Source organism: Leucopleurus acutus (genome assembly GCF_964270905.1).
Source record: "Leucopleurus acutus genome assembly, chromosome: 2".
In the NCBI taxonomy this organism is placed as follows: domain Eukaryota; kingdom Metazoa; phylum Chordata; class Mammalia; order Artiodactyla; family Delphinidae; genus Leucopleurus; species Leucopleurus acutus.
In genome coordinates, this window is record NC_139143.1 from 62,424,486 (window position 1) to 62,441,455 (window position 16,970).

The 16,970-nt window shown below is 46.8% G+C and overlaps 1 protein-coding gene across 1 annotated transcript in view; it reads left to right on the forward strand.

Moving 5' to 3' along the window:
* The window catches only part of KIAA0040, a 33,241-nt gene that overhangs the window by 2,565 nt on the left and 13,706 nt on the right, over window positions 1-16,970 (forward strand). The window contains exon 2 of the mRNA XM_082834447.1: window positions 12,505-12,577. The gene's annotated coding sequence lies outside the window, so the exon portion shown is untranslated. The remainder of the gene's footprint in view (window positions 1-12,504; window positions 12,578-16,970) is intronic.

Below are 16,970 nucleotides of genomic sequence, written 5' to 3' on the forward strand. Positions count from 1 at the left end.
GTCTGGAGCCCAAGGAGAGGCAGAGGCTGCTCCAACGTAACTATCTCAGATGCTGTACAGAAAAGCAGTGTCGAAGGAAGCTAAAGAGGCCTGATTACACTGTCAGTGAGACCACTTGACCCTGAAGAGTCTTGGATTTGTCAGTAATGGCCTACAGGTATTATTTTCACACCACACAGTGACTTCCAGATGACTCTCTCTAGACTCCCAAGGTTTTCCCCAGATGCCTTGCACGGTGATACCTAAAATGTTGGCGAGAACCCTAAAACGGCACACAGGTGGTACAGATGCATTTAACCGAACAAGTAAATCCCCAAGAATCACTCCCCCATGTGAGAAATGAATACTTTAGTTGAATTGTAAAATTTGCAGAGACACCTCCGGAACTCATACCCCAAATCTAGTCATGGCACCTGTGTGGGAGAGTCCTACCTTCATTAAAACAAGAAGGACAACTTTCTCAGACTAATTCTAAACCGCTATAGAGTGGTCCTTTAGGTCTGGCTGCCAATGCCCAGATCAGGATCTTATGTGTCCTGGTGTGGAAGAAAAAAACCTTGAACTTGGCACTAGACAGACATGGGTTCAATTCTTGCCTTGACCACTTACTAGCTGCCCTTGAACAAGTCTTTGAATCTCTCAGCTTCATTTCCCTTATATTTAAAATGGAGATAATTGTATCTCACCAGGGCAATAGTCAGAATCAGAATCAAATTGAAAAAGAAAGTACATTTAATGTGCTACATAAATTGTAAGGCTCTATAAAAATGCAAGGGGTTTTTACTAGTAGTACTAGTCTTTCCTCTTGAAGCTACCAAATCAGATGGACTGTGTAGGTGCAGGATCTGGGCAGCGTCTTAGGCCCAGACTCGCAGCTTTTTAAATGCATGAAATATTTTAAGGCAGTAATTATAAAAGTCTCCTTCCATCAGAGCAATGACATGCATCTATTCTGGCCACTTCTCTTTTAACTCCTTACCTAATGTGGTCAGAGACCAAAGAAGCAAATGCTCTCCTAAAGCATATGCAGGTTGCGTGGTGCACAAGGGCTCCTGGGAGCTCATGGGGCTGAAAGCAGTCAAGATTCCACTTGCTAAGCCACAGACCAACCCCCTGTGCAGCCAAGTCCACCCAGAGGGGACACTTTTTTCCTAATCCTCACCAATGTGCTAGTTGAACCAGTAGTGGCCCTGAATCTGAGCATCTTTTGATGGCTTAGATGTCTCTGTGTCTTCTCCCAGACAGAGAAGCCTGACATATTCCAACCCAGTGAAGCTCAAGTTTTACGCCAACATCCAAACTTTCAAGTAAACAGACTCCCTGTAGGGGCTGGTTGTTGAATGAAGAAAAGGAAATAACCACAGACACAGAGACTTCAGATGGAAAGATACTCTAGAGATGAGCCAGCCCCTCTCCCTCTCACGCCACAGATGAGCAAACCAAGGTTCAGGGAGGGAAGTGTGTGCCCGGGTCAACAGCTGGTTAATGGAGGGACCAGAATCCAAGTTCAGGAATAGTGAACACTCTCTGGACTTTCTATCACCTGGACCTTCTGTGCCTCACACACAGGGACACACGCAGGCACTCAAGGGCTGGCAGAGAGGAAAAGCGAGAAGATTCTACTTGAAGGCTGAATCTTCCCCGAGTGGTCTCTGGGGATAACCCAGGGCAGACCTTCAGGAGATGTGGGCAGATCTCCTCCTTTACAACAATCTCCATACCACTGCCATCCCTTCTATTTCCTCGATGTCAATCCTTAAACTGTTCTCAAGAATTCCCAGAGATCCCTCAAGAAGGAAAACAGCATTGGGTGCCTTAATGAACTAAAGCCTGTTTAGGGTTTCATGAAACTTATCATGAAGACTGTTTCCAGACCAGTGGGTGGGTCAGCATTACACATCAAATATGATATTCAACTGACCAATCGATAAGAAAGGCCCTAAGCGAATCATAGGAGCTCGTGAGACTTATCACAGGCACAGTAAGAGATAAAACCGTGACAGATAGACTTGCCCTCTCCAAGCAGCAAAAGGAAAATCTACAGCAAATTTTTGGATGGGCAATCCCCAGGGCCATCGACCAGCTCAGGTTGCTGACATTTCTCCCACATCAGCCCGAGCCATCTGAACAGAGCACCACCTGGGGACGTCAGTGGCCCCTTAGCGGAGACCAGGCAAGGGTAGCTGAGTTCCAAAACGAACTTCACACAAACACAAGATTCCTTTCGTAGGGCAGCTCCCAAGGGGCTTATGGCAGTGTCCGAACCAAATCCTGGCCCTGGGAAGAGACCTCCTCCCACGTCTGTAAGCAAACTGCTCCATGGAATTTGTTGCTAAGAAATGAAGGAAAACCGAATCATAGCCGTGTTTCTTGGTCAAAATTGAAGATTGTGTTTGTAAGTCATTGCAGACTTGCCCTTGCTCTTAACTGTCTATAACTCCTTCCTGTTAGGTTGTTTTTCAGTAGACTTTTATTCTCCTCAGATACAATCCTAATTTCAAGCCGGACAGGCTTAAGGAAAGCCCATCAGCAATTTCTTTTCGTTTTCCAGGCAAGTCATAAGAGAAAACTGGCAGAAGAGAAGGGGGAAAAAAATGTAATAGCAATAAGGATAGTTGTATGTTATAGTTCTTTTAGTCTTCAAATTGTCCTGAGAAGGAAAAGCTGGGGGTACACAGGTTTAGAGATGTGTATGGAGGCTGGGGGTTGGGGACGGAGAAAGAGGCAGGGGAAACTGGGACATTCAATTAGCTTTACTGTTAATGGGAACAGAATGGCACACGGTGCACATGCTGGGTCTTAACCTAAATGACGTGTGACCGCGGCCACCTTAAATAAGAGAAGAGAAAAGCTGCGTGCGAGTCCGGAGCCTGCTTTTCCCACCCCAACCTGAGGAAGATCCTGAGGCTGTGTCCTTTCTACGCTTATAATCTTAGGTTCCTATGCAGCTCCACCAATGGGACAAGGTGCCGGCTTTCAAAAGCCCTTCTGCTGTAAAAGTCCCACCGTAGCCTGACGTTCCAGAGAGCCACTCAGGCACACGGGCCCGAAATCACCCAGGAACTAACGCTGGGGTCAAAGTGACCTTCCCAGTGATCAGGGACCGGGAGCAAACAAATGTCCATCCAACTTTTCTTGGTCCCATGAATCTGCAGCGTGCACACTAGGCTCTTCATAGCTATTTGCTGAATAGTGGTGCTAAGAATTTGAGGCACACAAAAATGACAGCCACTGCTGCCTCCCAGCCACCCACCAGGTTGCTTTACGAGCACATCACAGTGGTTTACTCAACATCATGCTGGGGAGAAGCGGCAAGGCTGGAAGAGAACACACCACTCTCAGGGCCAGCCCTGCAGACCTACCCCATCTGTCAAACTCCTTTCTTGTAAGTGACTGGTGGCTCCCACCTTCCCCTCCCTCACTCCGCCTTCCGTTCCTGACCTGAAACATCCCCCTGCTCCTGCCCAAGGCCCACAGTCGGCTGAATAGCAGTGGCCAGTGCAACCTGGTCATGGCCTAGATTAAAACCTCCAGACTCATTACGTGGGTGACCCACCCCATCCCATAATGAGACCTCCCCTGGGAGAGGGGAGCACATTGGCACAGCACACCACCCAGACATGACCTGCTTGCTCAGAGCTCTCCTGGTTTCCAAATTAGAAACTCAGACCCTGCCCTGTGGGATATTTGGCCCGAAGCCTTCTCTGGTTCAGGAAAACAGCAATGATGCGCCGGGTGCCTCAGGGCGCTTGCTGATTTCCAACTACTGTGTTCTTTGTAGTTTTGCACCAAGACATTATTGACCCCTCTGAGGAAAGAGCTGATTTTTACTGTGTTTCCAATGGATGGATGGCATAGGTTTCCACAGCTGGATGTGGAAAGAATATCTCATTTCCAGACAGAGATACTGCATTTCCCCCTCCCTGTCTGGGACAAGAGGAAGGGATACAGTCACAGAGCGTGTGACACACAGGGAAGAAGGTCTGATGCTCCTGACTGACATTTTCCAGGAATAAGTCTTCAGTGGTTTAAAAAATATTATTCCTTCAATAAGGAATACTTCAACCACTGAGGTATGTGGTCATTTGACATTTGGTATTGGAGTGAATGAATAAATACACACTAAAAAGATAATCAGTGATGTTATACTTCTCAAACCATTAATAATGGAAACTACACCATTCTTTTCCATTTAACCATCAATCAGCTTTCAAGAAATTTTGTGTTATCTCCTCCCACTTTTTTTATTGAGGTGAAATTCACATTACATAAAATTAACCACTTTACTGTGAAAAATTCAGTGGCATCTAGTACACTCATGATGCTGTAGAACCACCACCTCTATCTACTTCCAAAATACTTTCATCGTTGCAAAATAAACCCCCACGCCCAGTAAGCAGTTACCTCCTATTGCTCCCTCTTCCCAGCCCGTGGCAACTACCAATCTGCATTTATGGATTTATCTATTCTGATATTTCTTATAAATGGAACCATACAATGTATGCCCTTTTGTGTCTGGCTTCTTTCACTTAGCATAATGTTTTCAAGGTTCATTCATGTTTTAGCATTTATTGGTGCTTCGTGCTTTTTCATGGCTGAATAATATTCCATCGTGTGTATGTACCACCATTTGTTTACCTATTCATCTGTTGACAGACACTTGGGTTGTTTCTACCTTTTGGCTATTGTGAATAGTGCTGCTGTGAACATGCAGGTACAAGGATTTGTCTGAGTACCTATTTTCAATTGTTTTGGGTAGATACCCAGCAGTGGAATTGCTGGATCATAGGGTAACTCTATGTTTAACTTTTTGAGGAACGACCAGACTGTTTTCTCTTCTCCCACATTTTAATCAACGTATTTATAAATTCACTTTCCTTTCTTGAGGATAAAGTGCATAGTAAGTGGCATGCTTTCCTACGCCTGGTCCCTTATTTCTTGCCTTTAATCTTATGCTTTAAGGAAAGATATTAAACCTGGCTTCTTGTGGTCCTAGAGATGCAGAGTTATTTGGATGCTTGAGATAGATAATATTTGGGTAAACTATAAATCCTTCTTGGTGCAGCTGAGTAGTAAGCAACAGATAACACCAGCAACATTTATGGAGGACCTTATGTGTGCCGGGCACTGCATTAAGAAAATCACATACTTCTCACTTAACCCTCATGACAGTTCAACTATGACACCTATTTTACAGAAGAGGAAAACTAAGGTTTCTACCAAGAGCAACGTTCTCTTCCTCTGGCTCCAGAGTATTATCTGTAAGCCTCTCCTACAAAGAAATTCTGCAGCTGCCACCAATGATGAATCAGAAGCTGTTCAATATCTTGGGAGCTTACAGTCTACTTTGGTGGATGGATAAAGAGGCAATTATAATACAGTGTCATCAATGTTATGGTAGGTGTCACAACAGGGAGGAAGTGCACTTAGCCCGGCTCTAGGTGACAGACTTAACAGAGGTGACAAAATCTAAGTCAAAGTTGTTATTTCATTTATAAATAAATGAGCCTTTGTGCCCCTTGGTAAGGCTTGACCCTCCCCCATCCTCCCTTTGGCAACACCACCTCATCATTCCCAGAGCCCAGTGTCTGGCACACAGTAGCTGCTCATTAAACACAGGTTAATAAACACGTGTGCTTCTGCCGATGGAACTTCCAGCCCCTGTCACACTGTTACGGAACTCCAATGCCTGGAACTCAACTCATATGCTTTCTCAAAAAAGCTGTGGCCCAGGCACGAGGGGAAGGAAATCAGAAAAAGCCTAGAAGGGCTTCTGTTGTTCTCTCTACATCTGAACACGCTTGCGTACACGAGAAGACAAGAGAAGAGGGGGAAGAAGGGTGGGGAGACGGGGGGGACTGTGAAGACATCTCCCCACACCCAGGTGAGGAGTCTGCAGAGGTGCCTGGGATCCTGAAGCAGAACTGGAATGAACTGCTAAACCACTTTACCAAACTGTACGTTCTCCATTTCATCTCAAGGTTGTGTTGTTACTTCAAGACTCCTAGCTCATGGCTATCCGGTATCTGGGGCAATTCACCTCACCAGCAGGGACAAGAATCAGTAGCCTCACAGAAAGGTCTAGACTCTCCCCAGTTGATAATCCTCACTCCTCTTTCTCAGGGGTTTTCAGTGAGACTGGTTCACGTTCAGCACCTCTCTACAAAAGGAGAACTGTAAAAACTCTTAGGAGCCCTGCTGGCCTTGCTTTAGAAGGCAGGAGCTGTCCCAGCGTGGCTCTGGCTGCATTTTATTCATACACATTTCTTAAATGTCTTTGTGTGTGCCAGACACTATACTGGAGGCCGTGGGGAATTTAAAAAACGAAGACAGGCACAGATCCCACCTGCAGGGGCCTACTGCCTATGCCTAGGAACCTGCCAGCCCTTAGCCGTAGTCCTGCCCCCTCATCCAGAGGTGGAAGAAACAGCCTCCCCCCTGGGATTAGAGTCTGTCCTGGGATCTCTGCTTGCTGGTGCCACCCTCTCTTCACCCACCACCCAGGCTCTGTGTCGTGTGACTCTCAGCATCCCTGACACCTGCTTCATCCTGCTCAGCCGGCTCCCCAGGCTCTGAGCAACTCACCTAAGCCATAAGCTGCTGCTTTGGGCTCCTACCCCAACTGTGAAAGCAAGGCCTTCTTGTTCTGCACAGGCCCCCGTCCTGGTCCCCATTCACTGCTGTAACCCTACCCTGTTAGAGCACCCGTGACCTGGTCCTGCAGAGGCCAATGCAAAGCTTGTGGAGATATGAGGGCTCAGTCTCCCAGGAATGAAAATGTGGGCACCCCGGCCTGCAGGAGGTAATATACAGCCTCACAAAGGCACTCTCAACTCTGGGTCTTTTCCATCCCATAACCATTCAGTCAGTTCACTAATCAAATGGACAAGCATTTATTGAGCATCTACTATGTGCCAACAATGAACTAGGCATGGGGGATTCCTAGAGGAAAAAACTCTCAAACAGTCTATGGTCAAGTGGGAGAGCAGACATGAACAGCATCTGTACCATAAGAATACAATAGTAAGACAGCACAAGTATCCAACAGTATCTTTCACCCGTTGTCAAGGAGGTAATGTAGGAGAGAGGGACAGAAATGTTCAACCATGATGATCTCTATGTAACCCACGATTGCAGAAAAAGCCCCAGGCCACTAAATTTTCCTTTCTCTTACCCTATCTGGTGGGGGCAGTATAGTACACAGGTCAATCTCTGCTGCAGTTCTATAGGCCAGAGCATTCCTCACTGGCTCTACCTGAGATAACCAAAGCGTCTTGCCATGCTACACACAGCAGTCGTCAATCACTGTGGTCCCTTCTGCATCCTTGAGCTCCCCACCGCTGGATCATAGCAGGGCTCACAAGCTCAACACCCACGAGGCCTGACAGATAAAGCTAACATTTATGGAACACTTACTCTGTGCCATGTGCTGCTTTAACGACATGATACAGATGATTTAACTCATCTGATTTCCATAACAATTCAATGACAGACTCTCTTCTGATTCTTCTTTTATATTTGAGGAAACTGAGGCACAGAGGGGTAAAGGGACTTTCCAAGGTCAGACAGCTAGTGAATGCGGGAGGGGCAACCTTTGACCCAAGCTGATCCGCCGGAAAGAGTAACACAGGCGGTGCGGGAATACGGGCAGGACCAGCTGTGCTGGAAGCTGTGGTTCAAACAACCTCTCCTCACTGGTCACATCTACCTCAGGGGCTTCCAGCTTGCAACCTGTGGTCTAGGTTTGCCCTTCTTGCACAAACATCTCATTTGATTTCTACCAACCTTGGGCTAAATGTTACCAGTATTATTACATGGGTAGGCTAAGTGTGTGTGTGTGTATGTATGTATGAGAGAGAGATCCCTTTGAACTTGTGCCAACTGGAACCGGCTTTGGTTACCTTTGTAGCCCCAGATTTGAATTCAGGATTATCACCAAATTTAAGAACATACAAAGGAATAAAGTGTGTTTGGAGCTGAGAGGGAAGGAGGCAGAAAACTCACTATCCACTCAAATTTTCTTACACAATAATCTGCTTTCATGGTTAAACATGAAAAACATCCCCTGAAGGTCCTTGGCCCAGCGTATCATCAGTTATCCCCTGCCCTGTCCCTGAACATTCAAGTCATAATAAGTAAGAAGGTAAGGAGGGAGAGAAGGTCTCCCAGTAGCAGCCCTTCTCCTCAGGCCACTGGAATGCCGTGGATTAGAGCAGTTGGCTGGGAGAGGGCCAAGCAGGAGTGAGCTGCTTGTTGCCATGGTAACAATGGGAGATTCAAAGTCCCCAGATCTTGGCCCGGTGCCTAGGCCACCTTGATTGGATTCCTTCTGTGAGCCAGCTGTGCTTCCTTGAGCAGTCTGGAACCTCTTCATTCTCATCCTCACTGCATTTGATCGTTCCATTCTCCCTGCAGGTGCCAACTCAAATCACAGCCTCCTTGAAGCCTTGCCTAGATTCCTCAATGGAATTAACAGCTTCCTCTGTGCTGCTCCTATAACCATTTGTTGGCATAAGCGTCCCCTGGGACACTTAACTAGTCATGCTTCATAGTTCCCCTGTGCTCATCCATTTCCCAAACAAAAAATAAATTCCTTGACTTCACAGTCTACATCTTTAGTTCAGTGTGGCATCCCTTACCCCAGGTAGTTGGCAGGTTTCTACATCTTGTTAGGCAGCATCAGCTGGGAGAGCCCTAGAAAAGAGAGAAGTTCCTTGCGCACATAGTAGGTTCTCAACTAATATGCACTGAATTGAACTGTGCGCTGCTGTGCTGCAGAGAGGGGAGAGGGCGGTTCCTGGTCTCCTTGGACTCAATTGTGTCAACAACCCAGGTTCAGGGAAGGAAGAAAAAAGCCAGCAAAGGGTTCCTCCCTCTGGAAAATAAACAGGGGGAGCTTTTTGCAGTAATGACAGTGAGACAGTGAGATGCTGAATGCCACACACACGTTCTCTACTCAGTCGGCTTGGCATCTGAAAATTACCAGATGGAGTGCTATCAATTCATGACACCAAAATATGTTAGGAACACAGCCAATCGGGGCTTTCCAAAAACGTGGCGATAACCTCACTTTCAAGTGAAATAATCATAATATTCAATACGGCACCCCGTGAGGCAAAGGTCCATGTCCATTTGAGGCCAGTGATCTTTGGAAGTCAGTTCTCACTGCTGTCATCTCTGTTTCTTGGCACTGACTCCTCACTGGAGATTCAAAGGTAGCTAGTCCCCAAAAGAGGCCTGCAGAGTGTGCTTGCAGTCTGGAATGCCCCAGAATATCTGGCATCTGAGCACACTCTGAGCCCAAGCTGAATGAATTCTCCAAACCCAGAATACTGAAATTCCAATTGGCAGATTTTTTCTTTTCCTGAGTATCTTCTATCTGGCCACAATGCTGGGTGAGAACCCAGAAACCAGGGTAGCAGAGTGGAATGAGCACTGCATAATGGGGAAGAACTGCCCCATCTTCCACGATCAGCTGTGAGACCTTGGGCAACTCATTTAATTTCAGTGAACCTCAGTTTCCTCGTCTCTAAGTATGGTCATTCATTAATTCAGCAAATACTTTCCAAGAACAAAACAGGTCCCTGGATGCCCTACTGGGAATGGAAGAAAGATGATTAAATAAAATGAACCTAAAGTGGGTTGAGGGCTATGGTAATAGTATAGGGACAGTGATGGGGCACAGGACAGGGGCTCTAAACATAATGAGGTCTCAGAAAGTTTCCCAAGGGGGATGATATTTCAGCAGAGACTAAATGCATAGAGACCAGGAGTGGGATTGGGATGGGACTGGGAGAGAGTTGGGGGTTTCAGGTAAAGAAGCTTCCCTGAGGCCCTAAAGCAGGAGGGACCACAAATCTCAGGGAGTCTGAGAAATGGAAGGCTTTGTAAACTGGAAAAGTGACTGGTTGCCATTGTTTGCTCCTCTCTTGCTGCTTTTTAGGAGTGAGTGGAGTAAGGAGAGTATCACTCTGGGAAATGGGAAAACTAGGACCCAGTCTGCCCTTGGCCACTGACCAGCTTTGCAATTTTAAACAAATTTTGAACACCCATTTCTGTTCTTTAGTTTATTCATCTGTGAAATAGGGCAAGAAATCCCTTCCCTCCTCACATTACAGTGGATTTGATGAAGAAATGTTTGCAGAAGCTGTTAAAAAATTAAAACGAGTTATTAAGTGCAGGGTCTTTGCTAGGACTTTCCCCAGTCATAAATAAACGCAAGCCCATTTACACTGGAGAAGTCGTTGCATCAGGGGCTTTTTTCCCCCTGCCTCCCTTCCCAAGGGATCAGGAGATAAATAGCAGGTTCCTTCTGATTGGTTTGGTCATATGTCATTTCAGTTCATAATCCGATTTTGTCTAAGGGAGAAAGTATGCTATTAATAAAAGGGTTTTTTTTTTTTAATTGTAATATTTGTGATTACTGAGCCTGGCTAGTTAGGGCAGACTGCCCATGAGCCCAGGGTGGGGCTTAATCCTGCTCTGGCCAAGGCATACTTCGAATTACAAGAGGGATCAGGTAAGAGAATGTAGCCTCTGAAACATTGACGCTGCTACCTGTCTTCTGCTCACCAACTTTCAGGGCTTCCCTAGGGCCCATTACTGTACAGCAAAGCTATGTTGAGCCTTCCCAGCCCCCTGAAATCTCACCAGCCTTGCCGGTACCACCTAATTTCCCACTCTTCCTCAGGAGGTTTCTTCACTGCCTTCCCAGTCTCAAACTCTGTATGTGCTGGCCTCTGGACCTCTACTCTTGCTTTCCCATCCTACCCAGCTCAGCCCAGCTTCCCTTCTCCCACCCAAATGTCCAACCCTCCATGTGATAACACCCAGCACGGCGGGGGGGGGGGGGGGGGGGCACCCAACCTCCATCTCCTCCAGGCGGCCTCTCCCTTAAAACTTAAGCCAGGCTTCCCTGGTGGCGCAGTGGCTAAGAATCCGCCTGCCAAGCAGGGGACACGGGTTCGAGCCCTGGTCCAGGAAGATCCCACATGCCGCAGAGCAACCAAGCCCGTGTGCCACAACTACTGAGCCTGTGCTCTAGAGCCCGCGAGCCCCAACTACTGAGCCCACGAGCCACAACTACTGAAGCCCATGTGCCTAGAGCCCATGCTCCGCAACAGAGAAGCCACTGCAATGAGAAGCCCGTGCACCACAACGAAGAGGAGCCCCCGCTCGCCGCAACTACAGAAAGCCCGTGGTCAGCAACGAAGACCCAACACAGCCAAAAATAAATAAAACTAAATTAAAAAAACAAAAACCTAAGCCAACATCGATCCCTCTCGTTTCTAACCGTGCATGATTTTGGCACTTCCTGATATTTACCTTAGCCTTTAATTGCTTGTATTATTTTTGAAAATTAAACTGTGAAGAGCATTATCAGTCTATAAAGAATCTCATGTATGTATTATTTGACTTTTACAACAACACTGGATGGTGAGTGGAGTCCGTGGGATTATTATCTTCCCATCTGAGATGGGGAACCTGAGGCTTGGAGATTCGGGGACCTGCACTGTCACCTGTCAGGACTTACTGTGTTCTAAGTTTCATTAAGAAACTCTCCTAGGATGGGAACCAGATCATAACCTTCTTTGTTTCCCTCAGCACCATGTTGATCACACAGCAGATAGTTATTAACTAACATTTCTTGAAGTGAAATCCATAAGCAACTACTGGAAAAATAATCGGAATGGCATATTCCATTGATGCACATCATTGCTATTAGTACTATTAGCCTCTTCATGTATAAAGAACAGTATGCTTGCAGCATTGTTTTTATTATAGTGACCCAGTAAACAACCTAAGGGAGGCTCTCACGTGTTCTATACAAATGTCCCCACCCCTGCCCCCGGGGGTCCATCAGAGGACAGCCACTCATGCAGGCTCTGCCCCTCTGTTCACACCAAGCAGCATGGCCCCACTGCCTCCTGGCAAAGGATGGAACGTGCTTAACAGAACTTGCCTGGCAGGGTTGACATGCTGGGCTAGCCCTTGGAAATCTGGAGTCATTTGGGCACATGGAAGATGCAGGTTGCCCAGAACCGCTGCGGAGCCAGGCGCAAGAACCTCGAAGGTTGGGGTGGGATAAGGGTGGGGTCCATCCATCCATTCTGGGTTGGAGGTAGGAAGACCTCCCAGCGTGGGAGCCAATTTTCTAAGCATTTCAGGCCACTGTGACTACCTGGCAGAACTGAGGAGTGTTGTTTGTTGCCATGTCCCTACATCTACCTGGTGTAATACCCGTTATGACTCTCAGTTTCGTACAGTTCCTGACAGCCTAGGAGCACATTCACAGGCACTGTTGCTTTGACACAAGGACCCTCCCTGCCAGGCAGGTACTCACTTCCAGTTGGTTGTTGACTTTGGAAAGTACCTGCATACAGTCAGACCTTCAGAACTGTACCAAAGGACTGAGAGGAAAGCCAAGCCCCTCCCAGCCCTGCCCCCGATGCCCTTCGGGAGAGGCAAGAATGCGATCTGTCATTTTCTTGTGTCTCTTCCCAGATTTCCCCCATTTTGGAGATGAAGAAGCTGAGGCCCAAAGCAACTGAATGACCTTCCCGAGGACGCATACTGAGTAAGTCACTGGTGAGAATTTGAACTGGCTTCTCACACCACTATGAACTTCCCCTGCACTCCAGGCTATATTTTAGCCAAGAATTCAGCTCATGAAAATCTACAAGTGTGTAAACAAATAAAACCAGATAAATGTCAAAGCCAGAACTGGAGGCCTGGAGCTCCATAGGCTGTCCCCTGAGAAGCAGAGCTGCCTGCCCTTCTCAGGGCACTCCAAGCCCCTTCTCTGGCTGCTCCAAGCCAACTCCCATCTCCAGGACTCTCTCCTGCCTTCCACCGAGCAGGGGCAGGACCATACATCCTGACCGTTTTGCTCTATCAAAGTGTTCCCACCCAATGTCCTATTTCTTCAAGACCCTGATACTTTGAGGGTTGGTCTGATAACAATATATATGTGTATGTGTGTGTGTGTGTGTGTGTGTGTGTGTGTGTGTGTGTATACATATATACATATATATGTATGTACACACACACACACATTCTGGGATGCTAAGGAAAGATAAAACTTAAGGCTGGTACAGAGCCTGCAGGTGGTCCAGGCCTGAGGCCACAGGTAGAGAGCTAGGAGACAAGATCAGAATTCCCTGGCCTTTCCCACCATGCCCCCACCTCCCAGTGGCCCCATGTGCTTTCCAGAGAGTCTTTCATAAAGCTTTGAGGCCTCCAGGCAAGAATGGAGCAGGGGTGGTAGATGGGGAGGAGTGATGGGGTGGGGCTGAGGGAAGAGCGCGCGCGCGCGTGTGTGTGTGTGTGTGCGCGTGCACGCGCGTGCGCGCGTACACTTTGGTATCTATGGGGAACTCCCCTAGCCCCCAGTCTCCAGCAGTTTCTTCCATCCATACTCCCAAATCACTCATGGGCAATACCTGCAGCCTCCTTTGGGAAGGTCATTTCAGGGGTGGAGAGGAAGATAAGATATTTGAGGGCAAAGGCAGGCAAGTTGAGGGCATCAGGGATGAGGCGAAGCCAGTGGCAGTTGCAGAATTTCTCTAGAACAGGGTCTTACAGGTAACAGTCTATTTGCACAGAAGCACCTAAAGCTGCATTTGATGAGACTGAGCAAAGATCATCTGTATCAAAGAAATAGGGTACTGGGGCTTCCCTGGTGGTGCAGTGGTTGAGAGTCCGCCTGCCGATGCAGGGGACGCGGGTTCGTGCCCCGGTCCGGGAAGATCCCACATGCCGCAGAGCAGCTGGGCCCGTGAGCCATGGCCGCTGAGCCTGCGCGTCCGGAGCCTGTGCTCCGCGACGGGAGAGGCCACAGCAGTGAGAGGCCCGCGTACCACAAAAAAAGAAATAGGGTACCGAGGCAAAAAGGGGGTGTTACTTGCCTGAGTGGGGGCTCGATAAATATTTTAGCACACTCATATATGTCCTCTGCATTCACCAACAGTTATTTATCAAAACTGTAAAAAAAACATCTACATGCAACGTTAGGGATACAGATGTAAACGCATACACACAGAAAGTGGAGGTTCATTCTCCAGCAACATCAACTCTGTGCTACCCGCCCTCTGGATGGAGCCTGTGACCCGAAGTCTGATGAACCTGAAATATTCCACACTGTGCATTCCGCCGGGGTGAGTTATGATTGGAATGAGAATATTTTTGCTCACTCCATGATTTGGCCTTTATATTTTAAGCCTTAATATTGCAGTATGGTAGCTTTCGGCGTTTAATTGCCCTGAGCCTTTGTTAACATTAAATGAAGGGAGGAAATGGAAAGGAAAATAAAACCGTATCTGTATTGCTTTTGAGTTGCATAATTGTATATTTTTGCCACCCCATTAGTTTTCAACTATTCCAGCCCATAAACCTCTCCCCTGCCACCGCTGAGGAAAATAAGTCAGTCATTCGGTTATCACTGCAAAGTTTGCCAAATTCTCAGTTCTCTTCTCTAATATTAAAGAGAATGATACACCTTTAAATTGAAGCTATTTTTTAATTACCACCTGTGGGAGGCCCTGAATCACACAAGTGCTTTGTCATCTTCTTGCTTTTTAAAAAAACACACCTTCCTTCTAAGCAGATATGACATTGGAAGACTTAAACATCAATTATTGGAGTCAGCCACGAACTGTCCCCTTTATTTGGGGACCAGAGAAGACACCATCCCTCCCCAACTGCTTCTAACTCGAAGATGACCTCAGAGCCTCAACTCACACTTTCTAAAAGTAAAACTTGCCTCAGTGCTTTACCACACCTATGAAAATTGGCTCCAAAATCTTTTACCAAATAGTTTCGAAGAGTGAAAATAAGAACAGTATAACCCAGGTATGTCACTGTAACCATGACTACAGGTTTTATTAGCACTAATACCAGGATGTGGTCAGACTGGATATATATACAGACGGCAAACACAAGCCTGAGTGGTGTCAGAGTGTGTGCCTGCAAACTTTCCAAATTGAAAACGTAGCCCTTAATGACTATGATTCATAAAGGACCTGGGGCGGGTGGAGGTGGGGATGGTGGCAGTGGGTCAGAGGAGAAGGTTTAGGGCAGAGGGCTGCATCGGTAAGAGAAGTCAGGGTTCTAATTTTAGCTGTAATTCAGCTTTAACACGATCCTCTAATATGCCACTGCTTGCATTTAGATTGCAATTTTCCCTTCTCGATGTTTTCTCACAGGTCTTGTCTGTTCTTCACAACAATCTTGAGAGATAACTGAGATGGCTAATAGCCTCACTTCTCAAATGAGAAAAGGGCTCAGGAAGCTTAACTGATTTGCCCAAGGTCAGAGGCTTGGAGGACAACTGAACTGGGACTAGAACTGGGTCCTCTTAATATTCTTTCCACTGCACCCCTCTGCCAGCCTTTTGTATTCTGCTTGGGACATTATGCTATGCATTAATTCCTCTTGCAAACATCCCTCATCCTTATTATTTATCTAATTAGCCAGAGACCAGGATCAATCCATTAAACTGGAGGTGACAACTGGAAAGTAAGGCTTGCCTTTTGTCTTTTGTCCTCATCTCTTTTTCAAGCCCCCTGTGTGGTTCTCCCCTTCATGGAGGACAGCACAAAGAATAGGTAATGTCGTCCCTATTCTGGAGGGAGGGTGTGGTCCAGGGGCTACAAGCTTAATATGCCTCCAGGGACCAGGTAGGTGTCAGGACTGGGTGAAGCCGGCAGGGTGGGGACTGGGGTACAGGTTGGGGGAACATCGGTCTTTCTAAAGCTCCAGCAGATTATAGCTATGTGGGAGGTTAGTGTGACCAAATTTTAGGACTCGCTAAAGATTGAGAATTTTATATGAAATCAGACGAGAAAAAAAAAAAAGGAAAAGAGAAGTGCCTATGGGTTGGATATAGCTCCTGGGCTGCCAGTGAGTACTCTAAGGAGTTTTATGCCTTTGGGTCCCCAGCACCCACTGTCATACGTGACATATCGCCCTTCTCTTCTTGCATTTTTGGTCCTATTAAAATGTGAGCTCCTTGAGGTCACAGAAGGTGTTTTAGTCCATCAAGAGTATATCCATAGGGTGTGGCACACATGGCAGGCTATCAAATGCTTGACAGATGAATGATTGGTGAATACCCCTCCGTCCTAGAAGAGAGAAGTCCTCAGCGTCTGTCCAGAGAATGGCAGTTCTAGAGCATAGCAGTTACAGCAGGGTCTTTTGCACTTTAGTAGCTCTATGGCCTTGGGCAAATTACTTAGTCTCTGATAGGCTTGGTTTCCTCATCTGTATAATGGGGATTAAAAGACCCGCCTCCTTAATTGCTGAAGGAGGCAATGTCTGTAGAGCCTTGATTACACATGCAGAGTTGCGCACTTAGTAAGAACACAACAAATGGTGGCTTTTGGATTCAACAGATCATTCCCTGTTCCTGTGAAAGGTGATAAGATATTATGCCAAGCCTCTGTTTTTGAGGCTTTGGCCTCCTGAGGTATCTATGTCAAAAGAGGCCAGTCAAAGGAAAACAAGTGAGCATTCTGGCTGAAATGAAGAGAAGAAAGTTGATAGTGATGGACAGAACAAGGCATCCCTAAGAAACTAGATCCTGGAGGTCAGGAGGGCTGAAAGAGGGGCAGCAGCTGAGAATGAATGGAAATAAAATTAGCAAGAAAGCAGGGGGAAGGCAAATGAGTCTGCCCTGATTCCTAGGATTGGCTGACTCACTCCCACCGGTTCACAGAAAAGTTGATCAGACTCTGCTTATGAATTCTGTAATGAATGGATGCTTTTGTCTTTCACACAATATGAGTAGTATAATAACAAATAGGGTGTTATATGGTTTTCAAGGCAATTTTAAGGCCCCCACTGTGTAAAGTGTACTTAGCCTACACACTTTACACACATTGTCTTTACACGCGTCATTCACTCACTCACGCACTCATTCATTCATTCATCCATTCAACAAATACTTATTGCCAGCCCACTTTCTGCCAGAC